Source organism: Phaseolus vulgaris, chromosome 1 (genome assembly GCF_000499845.2).
Source record: "Phaseolus vulgaris cultivar G19833 chromosome 1, P. vulgaris v2.0, whole genome shotgun sequence".
Classification (NCBI taxonomy): domain Eukaryota; kingdom Viridiplantae; phylum Streptophyta; class Magnoliopsida; order Fabales; family Fabaceae; genus Phaseolus; species Phaseolus vulgaris.
The window spans coordinates 40911754-40927122 of record NC_023759.2 but is presented as its reverse complement, the minus strand read 5'-3'; positions in this window follow the sequence as shown (position 1 = coordinate 40927122).

Genomic DNA, 15369 nt, shown 5'->3' with positions numbered 1-15369 from the left:
TGCTGAACTAAGTATGAGTTTAGTCCTCAAAGCTTCTTGAAGTGTTTGCTAAAAATCTGGAGGTGAATTTGGGATCTCTATATGATATTATGCTGGAGAGTACACCATGCAATCTGACTATTTCATCTATGTAAATTTGGGCCAACTTCCGCATAGAGATTCTCAAATTTATAGGTAGGAAGTGTGTCGTCTTTGTCAACCCCTCCATTATGACCCAAACAGAGTCATGCTTCTGCAAAGTACATGATAAGTGGGTAACAAAATCCATTGAAATATTGTCCCACTCTCACATTGGAATGTCTAACTGAGTTAATATGCCTCCAATTCGTTGATGTTCAATCTTTGATTTCTGACTTGGCTACATCATTCTTCATGCCATGCCACCAATAAGACTTTTTGAGATCTTGATACATCTTAGTCATTCATGGATGTAAATTGAGTTTGCTTTTATGACCTTCAGATGACACTGTTTGCTATAGTTCATTATCCTTTGGTATGCATATTCTATTTTTGAATATCAAAATACCATCCACTCCTAAAGAGAACTCTTTAGATTTGTCAATATTTAATAAGCCTATGAAGTTCTTCAATTTTGAATCTTCCAACTACTTCTCCTTCACCTTCTCTAGAAATTAATTAGTTATAACAAGTGTATTACAACTAATGCAATTTAAAGACATGGAAACCTCCAAATTCATACTCCTGAAATCTTCAATCAATGCTAACTCTCTAATCATAAGCAACGACATGTTGCTGCAATAACATTTGTCTTTCTAGGATGGTATATTAGCTGGAAATTGTTAGTCTTTCAAAAATTCAATCCACCTCTTCTGCCTCATATTAAGCTCCTTTTGATAAAACAAATACTTCAAACTTTTACAATCACTGAACACATTAAAACTAAATTCATAAGGAAAATGTCTCCATATTTTTAAAGCAAAGACAATTATTGCCAATTCTAGATCATGAGTTTGATAATTTCTTTCATGCACCTTTAACTAACGAGAAACGTAGGCAACAACTTTCTTATTTTGCAACCCAATCCCTGATAGGAAGCATCACAGAAAACTTCAAAAGACTGATTGGTATCGAGGATTGTCAATACAAGAGCGTTAGTAAACCTTATTTTCAACTCTTCAAAGTTTCTCTCACATTGTTCAGTCCATGCAAAAGGATGATCCTTTCAAGTCAATTGGGTTAAAGGAGCTACTATTTTAGAAAATCTTCTACAATATCCTGTTAACCCCACAAAGCTTCTAATTTCTATAACAGTTTTACGATGTTCCCACTGAAGTACAACCTTCATTTTAGAACGATCTATTTGTTGAAGCTGGAGGAAGCTTCTTCCCTACCAAGGCTTGATGTGTGTTTGATGAAGAAAATGGCTTGAGTGCTTTGAAGATTGTAATAGGTTTTTGGATTCATTTGTAATTAGGCTTGTAAGTGTGTATGATTGTCTTTTGCTGTATAACCTATCCTAGATGCCTAACCAAGTCTAGATCAAGCACATGATGTGGTTAAATGGTTTTTGAAAAGCCTTTTAAAATGATTTTAAAAGTTTTAAATCAGTACACAAATAAATCTGTTTTATGGAGAAAGAATCTGTTTATTTCTTCTCTGTTAAAAGGATTTTCTAAATTTCTGTTAGGGCACCAAGGGAAAGCTCAGTTCGTTATTTCAGTTAAGCTGAGCTGACCTGTTTGTTATACTTTAATCTGTTTTACTGTGAAAGAACAGGTTTATTCTTTGGTCTGCTGAAAGGTTTTTCACAAGTTAGTTAGGGCACCAAAGGTACAACTCAGACAGTTATTTCTGTTAGCTGAGTTGGCAGTTTTCACAAAATAAATCTGTTAAATTCAAAAATGAATCTGTTGTTTTCATAACTGCTTTTCAACTGTTTTTTGAAAAGAAGTTAGAAACTGTTTTCTATATAAAGAAAAGTCTCTCTCACATGAATTAGTGCTGAGGAATTACTTTTTTGACAGAGATCAAACAATTTCCATGTGAGAAGAAGGATTGAAAGAGTTTTTGAAAGGTTTTCCAAAGAGATTTTCAAGTGTGCTTGTTCTAGGAAACCTTTGATCTTGGTGAAGGTGCTGGTGCAGTTCTGCAGCAAATTGAACTACTGGTTTTGAGTTCTTGCATCTTCTTTTCAGGTGTAATCTTTCCTTTATGCTGTTGTGTAAAGGTGTAAGTGTTAGTCACTCCTTGATAGGGTTTCTTGGAGTGCAAGGTGTGCTGAAATAGGGTTTTTTCAGCATTGTGTGTGTTGTTCTTGTAGTGTTCAAGAACTGTTGGTTTTGTAAGTGATTGGTATTGTTTTTAGTGAATTCCACCTTGGGGTAAGGTGAGACTGGATGTAGCTCTGTATGAGTGAACCAGTATAAAAACGTGTGTACCTTGTATTCTCATCCCTGCACTCATTTCTGGTTTTTGCTTAATTCTGTCAAGAACTAAATCTGTTCTTTTGAAATTGAATCTGTTAATTCTGGGTTTAAGTGAAAACTGTTCTTCCTGATTTGTTAAAGTTTTCTGATTATAAACAAGGTTGCTGCATATAATGGTTTAAGTGTTTTGTGAACAAACTGTCCATTCATTAAAACCTGAGAAAGGATCTTTCCTCTAAAAACCTTGTGTTGAGTATTTTTGGTTGATTTCCAAGCATAGTTGTATTCTACATCCTCACAATATTAAGCTGATCTGATTTTGTTATAATTCTCTGTTGATCACAATTTTACATTGAATAAATTCAAATTGTCCCAAGACTGCTCTGAAGAATCAATATGTTTCATGTAAAAACAATCTGTTCTTTTTGCCACTGGAATACTGAAAAATTGTGTGTTCTTGCGAAAATTTTTTAAGCTCAATTCACCCCTCCCCTCTTGAACTTAGACACTAATAGACCCAACAATTGGTATCAAGAGCTAGGGCTTGTATTTTGCTCAAGTGTGTGTATGATGTCTGAGTTTAAAATGCCTTTTGCTGAAGGTGCGTCTATTAATAGACCTTCTATGTTTGGTGGTGTTAACTATGCTTTCTGGAAAATCAGGATGAAGATCTTTATGGAATCTATTGACATTGGAATCTGGGATGCAGTGGTCAGTGGACCTTTTATACCTATGCAGGTTGTCAAAGATGAAACAATAAAGAAGCCTTGGTCTGAATGGAGTGAAACTGAGAAGAAGAAGGCCCAATATGACTCTTTAGCCAAGAATATTATCACCTCTGCACTGAATATGGATGAGTTCTTTAGAGTCTCTCAATGTAACTCAGCAAAGGAGATGTGGGATGTACTAGAGGTGACTCATGAAGGAACTGATGATGTGAAACGGGCAAGGAAGCACTCACTAATTCAGGAGTACGAGCTGTTCAGAATGCAATCTGAAGAAAGTATTGCAGATGTGCAGAAACGATTTACACACATTGTAAATCACCTCACTGGCCTTGGTAAAGTCTTTGACAAGGAAGAGCTTAACATAAAGGTACTAAAATGTCTTGATAGGAGCTGGCAGCCTAAGGTAACAGCAATCTCAGAATCCAGAGATTTATCCAAGATGTCCACTGCTGCATTTTTTGGAAAGCTGATAGAACATGAAATTGAGCTGAAAAGATTGAAAGAACAAGAAACAGTGGAGAAGAAGGCCAAAGGAATTGCTCTGAAAACTACCATAGAACATGATACAAGTGAGGAAGAAGGTGATCCAGAACATGATGAGACTGTGAGTCTGCTCACCAGAAAATTCAGCAGATTTCTTAGAAAGAAAAACCGTGACAGAACTCAGCAAAGAAAGAGGTATTCCAAACAACCTATTGATTTAAATTCTTCCAATTACACGTGCTTTGGATGTGGTAAACCAGGTCATATAAAAGCTTATTGTCCAAACAATCAAAGTAAAGAAAAATCAGCAAGCAAGAGGAGTGATAAAGGGAAAGGTAGAAGAGCATATATCTCATGGGAAGAAAATGATGTATCCTCATCTAGTAATTCTTCAACTGAAAGTGAAGAAGCAAATCTTTGCTTCATGGTGAATGATGAGGGATCCAACTCTGATTCAGTAAGTAATTTCTCCACTGATTCTGAAAACTATGATCAACTGCTATTAGCCTTTAAGGAAACACATGATGAAGCAAACAGGTTGGCTATAATGTGCAACAGATTGAATAGAGTAAATAGGGTACTTGAACCAAAGGTTAAAGTTCTTGAAGAAGAACTGCACAAAGCTAAAACTGAATTAATTAGTCTTGAATTGACATGTTTGCATGCATCAATTAAAACTTGTGATAATTGCAAAAAGTTGGAAAAACAGGTTGAGTATTTGTTAAAAACACTTTCAAATTTCACTAAGGGAAGAGAAAATCTTGAAACCTTATTAGGTTCACATAATGTTGTTTTCAATAAAAATGGTTTAGGATATAATCCTGGAATGAAAGGTAATGTGAAAAAGCTGTCCAGTTTCTTTGTTCCTTCCAAAACAGGTTTTTCCTCTTTTAGTAATTCAAAAACAATGCATACTGCAACATGTTTTTATTGTATGAAATCTGGTCATGTATCTAGAACATGTAAGGCTAGGAGATATCTTGTTCCTAAAGGATTGGCCAAATGGCTTCCTAAGGAAAGGTGTTAATCATGTTGGACCCTAGACTAAAGGGGTACCATATGTGCTAAATCTGTTTTGTTGCAGAAAAACAGCAGGAGAAACCAGTGGTACCTAGACAGTGGCTGCTCAAAGCACATGACTGGTGATGTGACTCAGTTCATAAATCTGAAACTCAAAGCTGAAGGGCATGTCACATATGGAGATAACAATAGAGGAAAAATTCTTGGAAGAGGAGATGTTGGTACTAAAGACTCAACTACTATTGAGAATGTCCTATATGTTGAAGGGCTAAAACATAGTCTTCTAAGCATTAGCCAGTTGTGTGACAAGGGATACAAGGTCAATTTCGAAGCCAATACTTGTACAATTTCAAATGAAAATTCTGGTAAGGTGCTGTTCACTGGAAAAAGGGTAAACAACATTTATCTCCTAGACATTATAAAGAGTTGTTCTGAAAATGAGTGTTTGCTATCTAAAAATGATGAGTCATGGCTGTGGCATAGGAGACTAGCTCACATTCACACAAATCACTTGAATAAGCTAAAATCTAAGGAACTTGTTTCTGGTTTACCAAACATAAAATTTCAAAATAACAGATTGTGTGATGCCTGTGTAAAGGGAAAACAGATTAGAACTTCTTTTAAATCAAAAGATATGGTTTCTTCAAATAAAGCTTTGGATGTTTTGCATATGGACTTGTTTGGACCATCTAGGACTGCTAGCTTAGCTGGAAATTACTATGCTTTGGTGATTGTTGATGACTTTTCAAGATATGCATGGACTTTGTTTCTTGCTTCAAAAAATGATGCATATAAAGCCTTTAAGAAACTTGCTAAGGTTCTGCATAATGAGAATGAAAATAGGATAAAACAGATTCGTAGTGATCGTGGGGGAGAATTTCAAAATGCAAAGTTTGATAAATATTGTGAAAAACATGGGATCATACATAGTTATTCTTCTCCTAGGACACCCCAACAAAATGGTGTTGTTGAAAGAAAGAATAGATCACTAGAAGAGTTAGCTAGGACTATGCTAAATGAATCTGGTTTACCTAAATATTTTTGGGCTGATGCTGTATATACTGCTTCTTATGTGCTTAACAGAACATTGATTAGACCAATTCTTAAGAAAACTCCCTATGAATTGTATAAAGGTAGGAAGCCTAGCATTAGTCATCTTAGGGTGTTTGGCTGCAAATGCTTTGTTTTAAATAATGGTAAAGATAATATGGGAAAGTTTGATCCTAAATCAGATGAAGGAATACATATTGGTTATGCTATAAATGGTCATGCTTATAGAGTGTATAACAAAAGATTGCTTGCTGTTGAAGAATCTATACATGTTGTGTTTGATGAAACAGATTTTTCTGTGCCCAAATCTGTTATGGATGAACCTGGTATGGATGATTTAAGAACAATTATGCAACATAATCAATCTAGTGAGCTTGATGCTACTAATCCAAATTCTGTCAAAGAATCTACTGTGAATGCAGGACTGCCTAAAGAATGGAAGACTCCAAGGGATCTCACTCTTGACAATGTAATTGGTAAAATTGAGAAAGGAGTATCAACAAAGAATTCACTCAACAATTTCTGCAGAACAGTAGCTTTTGTGTCACAGATTGAGCCTAAAAGTCTGGAAGAAGCACTGCAAGACAGCAATTGGATAACAGCAATGCAGGAAGAGCTGAACCAGTTTGAATACAATGAAGTGTGGACTTTGGTTCCAAGAAAGCTTGAGATGAACATCATAGGAACCAAGTGGGTGTACAGGAACAAGATGGATGAACATGGAGCTATCACTAGAAATAAAGCAAGACTGGTTGCTAAAGGGTATAACCAAAAAGAAGGTATTGATTTTGGTGAAACCTATGCACCAGTAGCACGTCTTGAAGCTGTCAGACTTCTTCTAGCATTCTCCAGCATACAAGGTTTCAAGCTGTTTCAAATGGATGTCAAGAGTGCTTTTCTAAATGGCTACATAAATGAAGAGGTGTTTGTATCTCAGCCTCCAGGGTTTGAAGATCACAAAAATCCAGAACATGTGTACATGCTTAAGAAGGCCTTATATGGATTGAAGCAAGCACCTAGGCAATGGTATGAAAGGCTAAGTGAATTTCTGCTTTCTCAAGGTTATAGCCGTGGCAATTCAGATAAAACTCTCTTTCTAAAGAAGAAAAGTGAAGATATCATACTTGTACAAGTCTATGTAGATGATATTATCTTTGGATCCACAAATGAAGAGATGTGTGAAGACTTTGTGAAAACCATGAAAAGTGAGTTTGAGATGTCAATGTTAGGAGAAATGAATTTCTTCCTTGGACTACAAGTTAAGCAACTCAAGGATGGAATTTTCATAAGTCAAGAAAAATACTGCAAGGAACTGTTCAAGAAGTTTGATATGAATCAATGCAAAGCAATCAGCACTCCTATTTCAACAAGTTGTCAGTTGGATCAAGATTCTGCAGGAAAATCAGTGGATCAAACGAAGTATAGGGGTTTAATTGGTTCCTTATTATATCTAACTGCCAGCAGGCCTGACATTATGTTTGTTGTATGTCTATGTGCTAGATATCAATCTGATCCAAAGGAATCACACTACAATGCAGCAAAGAGAATTCTGAAATATTTGCAAGGATCTAAGGATGTTGGATTGTGGTATCCTAACAAGGTATCTTTGAATTTGATTGGTTTTTCAGATTCTGATTTTGCAGGCTGCAAAGTTGATAGGAAGAGCACAAGTGGGACTTGTCACATGCTTGGATCAAGTCTAATCTCTTGGCATTGCAAGAAGCAAGCTTGTGTTGCTCTCTCCACAGCAGAAGCAGAATACATAGCTGCTGGAAGTTGTTGTGCTCAAACCTTATGGCTAAGGCAGCAGCTAAGTGATTTTGGTATTCTGTTAAATAACATACCCATAAATTGTGATAATACAAGTGCCATAAATCTGTCTAAGAATCCTGTCATGCACTCAAGGACTAAGCACATTGAAATTAGACATCACTTCCTAAGAGAACATATAGCAAATGGAACATGTGATATACAATTAATTGGTACTGAATTTCAACTAGCTGATCTATTCACTAAACCACTTGCTAAAGACAGGTTTCACTTTCTTTTAAATGAATTGGGTATTATTAGCTTGAATTGTCTTCTGCAGTGAAAATTTCAATCTGTTGTTTTATGTTTTAACATGTTTCATTCCCTATTTCAGAAATCACAACTGTGACTAGGAAAGAGAAAGATTTATTTTTCTCTCTCTCACTTTATTGTTGACTGCTTTTACGGTTATTGACCAGCAGATCCATGCAAATCAATGTGTGGGTATCCTAACTAATTGGATTTTGTATAGATGCAACAGATTTGATGTACCAAAATCAGGTTCCAAGATATTCTTACATGAATCCACACCTGAACCTGCTGCACCATTGGAATAAAATCTATAGCATATCTGTGGGATTTGATTTTTCTTCAAAATTCATTATTTCCAAAATCTGATTACATTGCCCTGAATTAAAATTTGTGCTTTTCAATTTTGGTTCAATAATCCTATATAAACCTAGCAAAATTTAGCTCGTCCCTCACATCATCTCACTTGCACTATAAGTTGTCCAGGTGCACATTGCTTCACCACAGGTTTTGTTTCTGCTTTTGAATAATAATCTGTAATGCCTTTCTTCTAGAATTGTATGGTAATATATTGATGCAGGGAAAAACAGATTAAGCATGGCATCCTCCTCACATAGAAAGAAGAAATCCAAGGAGCAATCTCAAAGCAGCCAAGGTATCCTGGAAAACTGGTTTGCTGGAGATTCAGAGGCAATGACAAGGTTCATACATGAGACTGGCAGGAAGCAAATCAATGTACCCAAGCTGCTTGAGTTCTCATGGCTGAGAGAGGAGAATTTGATAGAAGCCAAAGACTTGCTCAAACATCAAAAGCTGAAAGGATTTCTGGAGATGAATGGAAATGTTTATCCAGATCTTGTGAAGGTGTTTTACTGCAACCTTGAACAAGATGGTAAAAATCTGGTTTCCCATGTAAAAGGAGTGAAGCTGAAGATCAATAGGGAAATCTGGAGCAGTGTGGGTGGAATCAAATATTCAGGACTGAAAGTGAGCAAAGGAAACACTGCTGGAATTCAAGGGTTCAACAAATTGAAATTCTATAGAAGCTGTGTGAGGAATCCTACTGAACCAGTAGCTAGGTATCACGCAGGTAGCCTAACTCTAATTCCTAGACTCTTAGCTCATATAATTGCTTGGCAGCTTACCCCTAGAGGAAGTAATCATGTTGTACTTCATGAGGAAGATTTGATACTGCTGTATTGCATCATGAACCAGCTTAAGGTAAATTGGGTAAGTACTATGGTTGAACATATGCTGAAATCTGCAAGACTACCTGATTATCGTCTTCCCTATGCAATATTTGTGTCAAAACTAATTGATCACTTTAAAGTGGACACTACCAATGAAAGGAATGACTCTATTAAGGCTGCAAGTGAAATAGATAACTCCACACTCATGAAAATGGGATTCTATAAGGATGAAGATGGTTGGGTTTTTAGAAGAAATGTTGGACAGAAAGCTGAACAAGAAGCTGCTCCTCAAGGAAATGAAGAAGAAGAAAATGCTGATGGTGTGCAACACATGGACGAATCACCAGTACATTCTGCTGAGCATGAAGATGTTGCTGCCACAAGTCAGAATGCAATAGTTGCATATGAGGCACCTGAGTACAGAGGTGAACCTCTGTCTATGTTTGAAAGACAGGTGCTAAGCAGGCTAGACATACTCACAGATGAGCAGAAGACACACTATGAGATGACTTACGCCAGGTTTCAACACTTGGATGATCAACTTGAAGGAGTTCAAGTGCAGCTAGCTGAGCTCTATTACAACAACAAGTGATCCTATCTCTAAGTCTTTATCTTTTATATGTTGTTGAACAATTTGGAATTAATTTGTACTTTTTTTTTCTGCACTGGTTTTTAGTTGTTTTGTGGTTTGTAATGAACCTCTATGTTGGTTTTATTTGAACTGTTATGTATGACTATTATTTTTCTTTGGTATTTTGTGCTCCCATTCTGTTTGATGAATCCAAAGGGGGAGAAGAATAGCCTGGTACAGGTTCTGCAGATGATATTCCCAGGGGTTGCTGATATGATTCAGATGTTAAATCTGCAGGTATATCATTTCTAAATCTGTTTGTTCTGCTTTAACACCTATTTTCTTTGTATATAGTTTTGTATAGATTTGGTCATGATCTTTCTTCAAAGCTGTGCAAAGCAAAGGGAATTTGTCTCCATCAAACAGGGGGAGATTATTGAAGTTGGAGGAAGCTTCTTCCCTACCAAGGCTTGATGTGTGTTTGATGAAGAAAATGGCTTGAGTGCTTTGAAGATTGTAATAGGTTTTTAGATTCATTTGTAATTAGGCTTGTAAGTGTGTATGATTGCCTTTTGCTGTATAACCTATCCTAGATGCCTAAGCAAGTCTAGATCAAGCACATGATGTGGTTAAATGGTTTTTGAAAAGCCTTTTAAAATGATTTTAAAATTTTTAAATCAGTACACAAATAAATCTGTTTTATGGAGAAAGAATCTGTTTATTTCTTCTTTGTTAAAAGACTTTTCTAAATTTCTGTTAGGGCACCAAGGGAAAGCTCAGTTCGTTATTTCAGTTAAGCTGAGTTGGCCTGTTTGTTATACTTTAATCTGTTTTACTGTGAAAGAACAGGTTTATTCTTTGGTCTGCTGAAAGGTTTTTCACAAGTTAGTTAGGGCACCAAAGGTACAACTCAGACAGTTATTTTTGTTAGCTGAGTTGGCAGTTTTCACAAAATAAATCTGTTAAATTCAAAAATGAATTTGTTGTTTTCATAACTGCTTTTCAACTGTTTTTTGAAAAGAAGTTAGAAATTGTTTTCTATATAAAGAAAAGTCTCTCTCACATGAATTAGTGCTGAGGAATTACGCTTTTGACAGAGATCAAACAATTTCCATGTGAGAAGAAGGATTGAAAGAGTTTTTGAAAGGTTTTCCAAAGAGATTTTCAAGTGTGCTTGTTCTAGGAAACCTTTGATCTTGGTGAAGGTGCTGGTGCAGTTATGCAGCAAATTGAACTACTGGTTTTGAGTTCTTGCTTCTTCTTTTCAGGTGTAATCTTTCCTTTATTCTGTTGTGTAAAGGTGTAAGTGTTAGTCACTCCTTGATAGGGTTTCTTGGAGTGCAAGGTGTGCTGAAATAGGGTTTTTTCAGCATTGTGTGTGTTGTTCTTGTAGTGTTCAAGAACTGTTGGTTTTGTAAGTGATTGGTACTGTTTTTAGTGAATTCCACCTTGGGGTAAGGTGAGACTGGATGTAGCTCTGTATGAGTGAACCGGTATAAAAACGTGTGTACCTTGTATTCTCATCCCTGCACTCATTTCTGGTTTTTGCTTAATTCTGTCAAGAACTAAATCTGTTCTTTTGAAATTGAATCTGTTAATTCTGGGTTTAAGTGAAAACTGTTCTTCCTGATTTGTTAAAGTTTTCTGATTATAAACAAGGCTGCTGCATATAATGGTTTAAGTGTTTTGTGAACAAACTGTCCATTCATTAAAACCTGAGAAAGGATCTTTCCTCTAAAAACCTTGTGTTGAGTATTTTTGGTTGATTTCCAAGCATAGTTGTATTCTACATCCTCACAATATTAAGCTGATCTGATTTTGTTATAATTCTCTGTTGATCACAATTTTACATTGAATAAATTCAAATTGTCCCAAGACTGCTCTGAAGAATCAATCTGTTTCATGTAAAAACAATCTGTTCTTTTTGCCACTGGAATACTGAAAAATTGTGTGTTCTTGCGAAAAAAATTTAAGCTCAATTCACCCCTCCCCTCTTGAACTTAGACACTAATAGACCCAACACTATTGATATTCCATATGCAAAGATAACATGTCCTAAAAATTGTATTTATGACATCCAAGAGTCACATTTTGAAAGTTTAGCATATAAATCTTTTTCTCTCAGAATGTTCAGGCCAGTTCTAAGATGTTTTGCATGTTCTTCCCTTGTATGAGAATAGATTAAAATATCATCTTTGAACACTACCACAATCCTGATTCCATTATGTACTCTCAGTGGAAAAGGAACCACACATATAACAACACAACTTTATTTCTACTTAGTCACGTCCAATGATTGTAACATTATCACAGGTCTTTGATACTCCACTTCAATCTTTTATAGGTCAGACAAACAAGGACCTATAGAGTCACTTCCTCTTTATGTTGAACCATCACAAAACTTCTTCAAATATTATCTTAGTTATGCAGGATGCACATTAAATCATTTTTATAACTTTTATACTAGACTATGTTCTCTAACTTCTTGTTTTCAAATACAAAAAAACTTATCTTAAACCTCATAATTCCCCCTTTACTACCATAATGAAATTCTCAGTGCACTTAGTTCTTAACTCTCCATTAATTTGAATCTTTAACCATTACATCTTATACTTGAAATGTATCCTTGCTCATGGCAGTTTCACTCCATTCACTTTTGACTTAAAGTTTTGGATACCCAAATATCATGTCTACATGGAAAACATTGATGTTTCATGCAACTTGATCCACTATGCCATCACCCTCGACAATCTCGTTGATCTTTCAAAACTCCACACATAATTAAGGATGGATAAAAAATCTAATGAAGCCAAACTGTTTCGATTTTGTACTTTCTATTATTGATTTCATCTATTAAAAATCTATTTATTTAAATTTTATTTTATTTTGATTCATATTTTATAATTTTTCCGGATTAAATTTACATTTTTCTGAATAATATTTAATTTTTAAATTAAATATTATATATATATATATATATATATATATATTAGGGTCCAAATATTATGCTCAAACTTCTTTTCCCGTATTACTATTGTAAAATAATTTATATAGATTTTCGATAAAAAACAATTTTGTATATCATTATTTTATATTAATTAAATTCTATTAAATCTCTGTAAGAAAATGAATATTGACGTTATTTTTTAGTGGTAACTGATGTACGAATTAATGTTTTATTTATTTAACATTTAATATGGTTTATTTATTTATTAATTTTATTCTTTTGAAAAAACGTAACTTTGGTTTTATATTTATTGATGTTTGTCTTTTTAAAATGTTTTAAATTGCAAATAATTATTTTCTCACCTATGAATTATTTAATAATTGGTTTGACATAATTAATAATTAATGAGACATATATAGTAATTCAAATTCAGTAATGTTTTATATTTATTAAATGGTCTTTAATACGTGTATTGACTTTAAAAATATAATAAATACTTATATACTTTCATTTATTATAATTTATATGTTTAATATTTTAAATTGCTAACAAGGGGTCTTAAATCAAAATTTCGAAAATATAGTTGCAATAAATAATCAAAAGTTTTCTTTTGATGTTCCTATTAAATCTACTCAACTGAGAAAAGTATACTCCAATTCAACCAGCTTGCCAAATGTTTCCTAAAAAAGTTAAATTATGACTCATAATTTTTTTTTCTCAATCAAACATTTACACAAACATGTTAGTTGCACAGCACAACGTAAACTGCTTCAATAAAAAAATTCTTGATAAATAAGTTCAAATTTAATTAAAGTATTGTAGGTAGATATATTTTTAATGTTAAGAATTTATGTATTATGTTATTTTTAATTTTTGTATTATTATTATAATTTCATTATATGTTCTTAATATTTATATAATATTGTACTTTTTTCATATATTATCCTATTAATTTATGTTAAAATTTTAAAGAAATATAATTTTGTTTTAAAATCCAATTCAAATTTTTTGTAAAAGTATAAATTTGGATTTATATAAAAATTCAAATTGTATTTATAAAAAATATTGATTTAGATTTAAAATTTAAATTTAAATTTAAATTGTATTTGAATTGGAATTTCCAAAATTCAATTTATGACCACCTTTATTATTTATGAATGTTCCAGTTCACTCAATAATTCAAACAGTAAAAATACAGTTCTTTAATTAGATTAATTATAAAATGAGAACAAACTTTGAACCGGAGGTCATGCCAGAACCAAAATCAATAGTTCTCAAACCTACATACTTATAAAGTCTTAAATGTCATTTTAATAGAAGAATATGTGAAAATAAAATAAAAATAGATAAGAAATATAATAAAAATACAAATATTTTTGGTAAGAGAAATAAAAAATAAATAATTGAGTAAAACTAGAATAAAAATAAAGTATTTGTTTATCTTCTTATTTATTTTTATTTTTTACGTAAGATATTTACCATTTTTTTCATCTAATTATTTTCTCTATTTGTATCAAACAAATGGTTAATTCCCTTATTTTATGGATTGGACATGTTAATTTTATTTCTGGGTACTGCAGTTGTAAATTATCTGATATTTCCTCGAAAATGGGTTTTTGGTAAAAAAATAGTAATGTACACAATAATACACTCTAATAGAAATAAGAGACGCTTAAATTTATGTTATTTTTACATTTTATTTATTAAATTACAAAAAGTATAATTTTGAATTTGAAAAAAAAATCAAAATAAGTTATTATGATTAAGAAATTTAATTATTTTTATTAATTTAATATGATATATTAAAATTTCATATTCACATGCTATCAAAATTAATTAAGTTTAAGTAAAGTTATTTAAAAGATAAAAATGAAAATATAAAGTACTTAATTATAACATAAAAAAGTTGCATGACTTATTAAAAAACTAATATTAAAAAAATACTCATATAGTGGTTCTCATACTAAAAGACTAATCCCGGTTTGCTTCCATGAATCTGCTGTTCAAGAAGAAGGATGTGAGTGGATATCCATGGTTTGGATCAAGGGATGTGCAGGGAAGTGAAGGAGAGGATATACCTATGAACAGTAAATATCATCTCCCCTCAAAATGAAGAGATGTAGAGGGAAAGTCATGTCAGTATCCCTTATTTCTAAGTTTACCCTCATTTGAATGTATCACCATGCTTCATTTGAATGTATTAGTATTTTAAAAAATTTATTGTACAATGTTTAAAATATATATATATATAATATTTAAAATCAAGAAACAAATCATAATAAATTTTAAAGAAGTTTTAAGTTTGTTTATTATTTTATAAAATATTATAAATCAGTGTAAAAAAAATATAGTTAAATAAAATCTTCCATTTATATATTAGTTATTAGAGTAGATCAGGTGATACCTATTTTTGAAGTTCTAATCAGATATTTTATTAAATGTGATTGAATTTAGTTTTTTTTTAAGAAAAGAATATACTATATCTAATTAAAATTGAAAATATTACTTGGGTTGGATCATGATCATCACCAAAAGAATATACTAAACATTTTTCATTTTTTTATACTAAATATTTAATTTATTTAATAAAAAAAATCCCTAAAAACAATCCATCACTTAAAATAATTTTATTCTAACATAAATTATTCATTAGAAACTGAAAATATAATTAATATATTTTCACATATTTTTTCATAATTTATTAATAAAAACTACACTTTATTATAAATATTAGTTATTAAATAAATTTAACTAACACAAATATTTAATAAAACAAAATAATAATAATTAATTATTGAACTATATCGGATTATACTACTAATACGTTTTTATCCTTATATTTTATTATAATTTTTTATGGAATCCTTTTCTATGGTTAATTAAGTTATATTTTTGTTACTATTGTATTTTTTAGATTGCTTTATTGTGAGGTTTT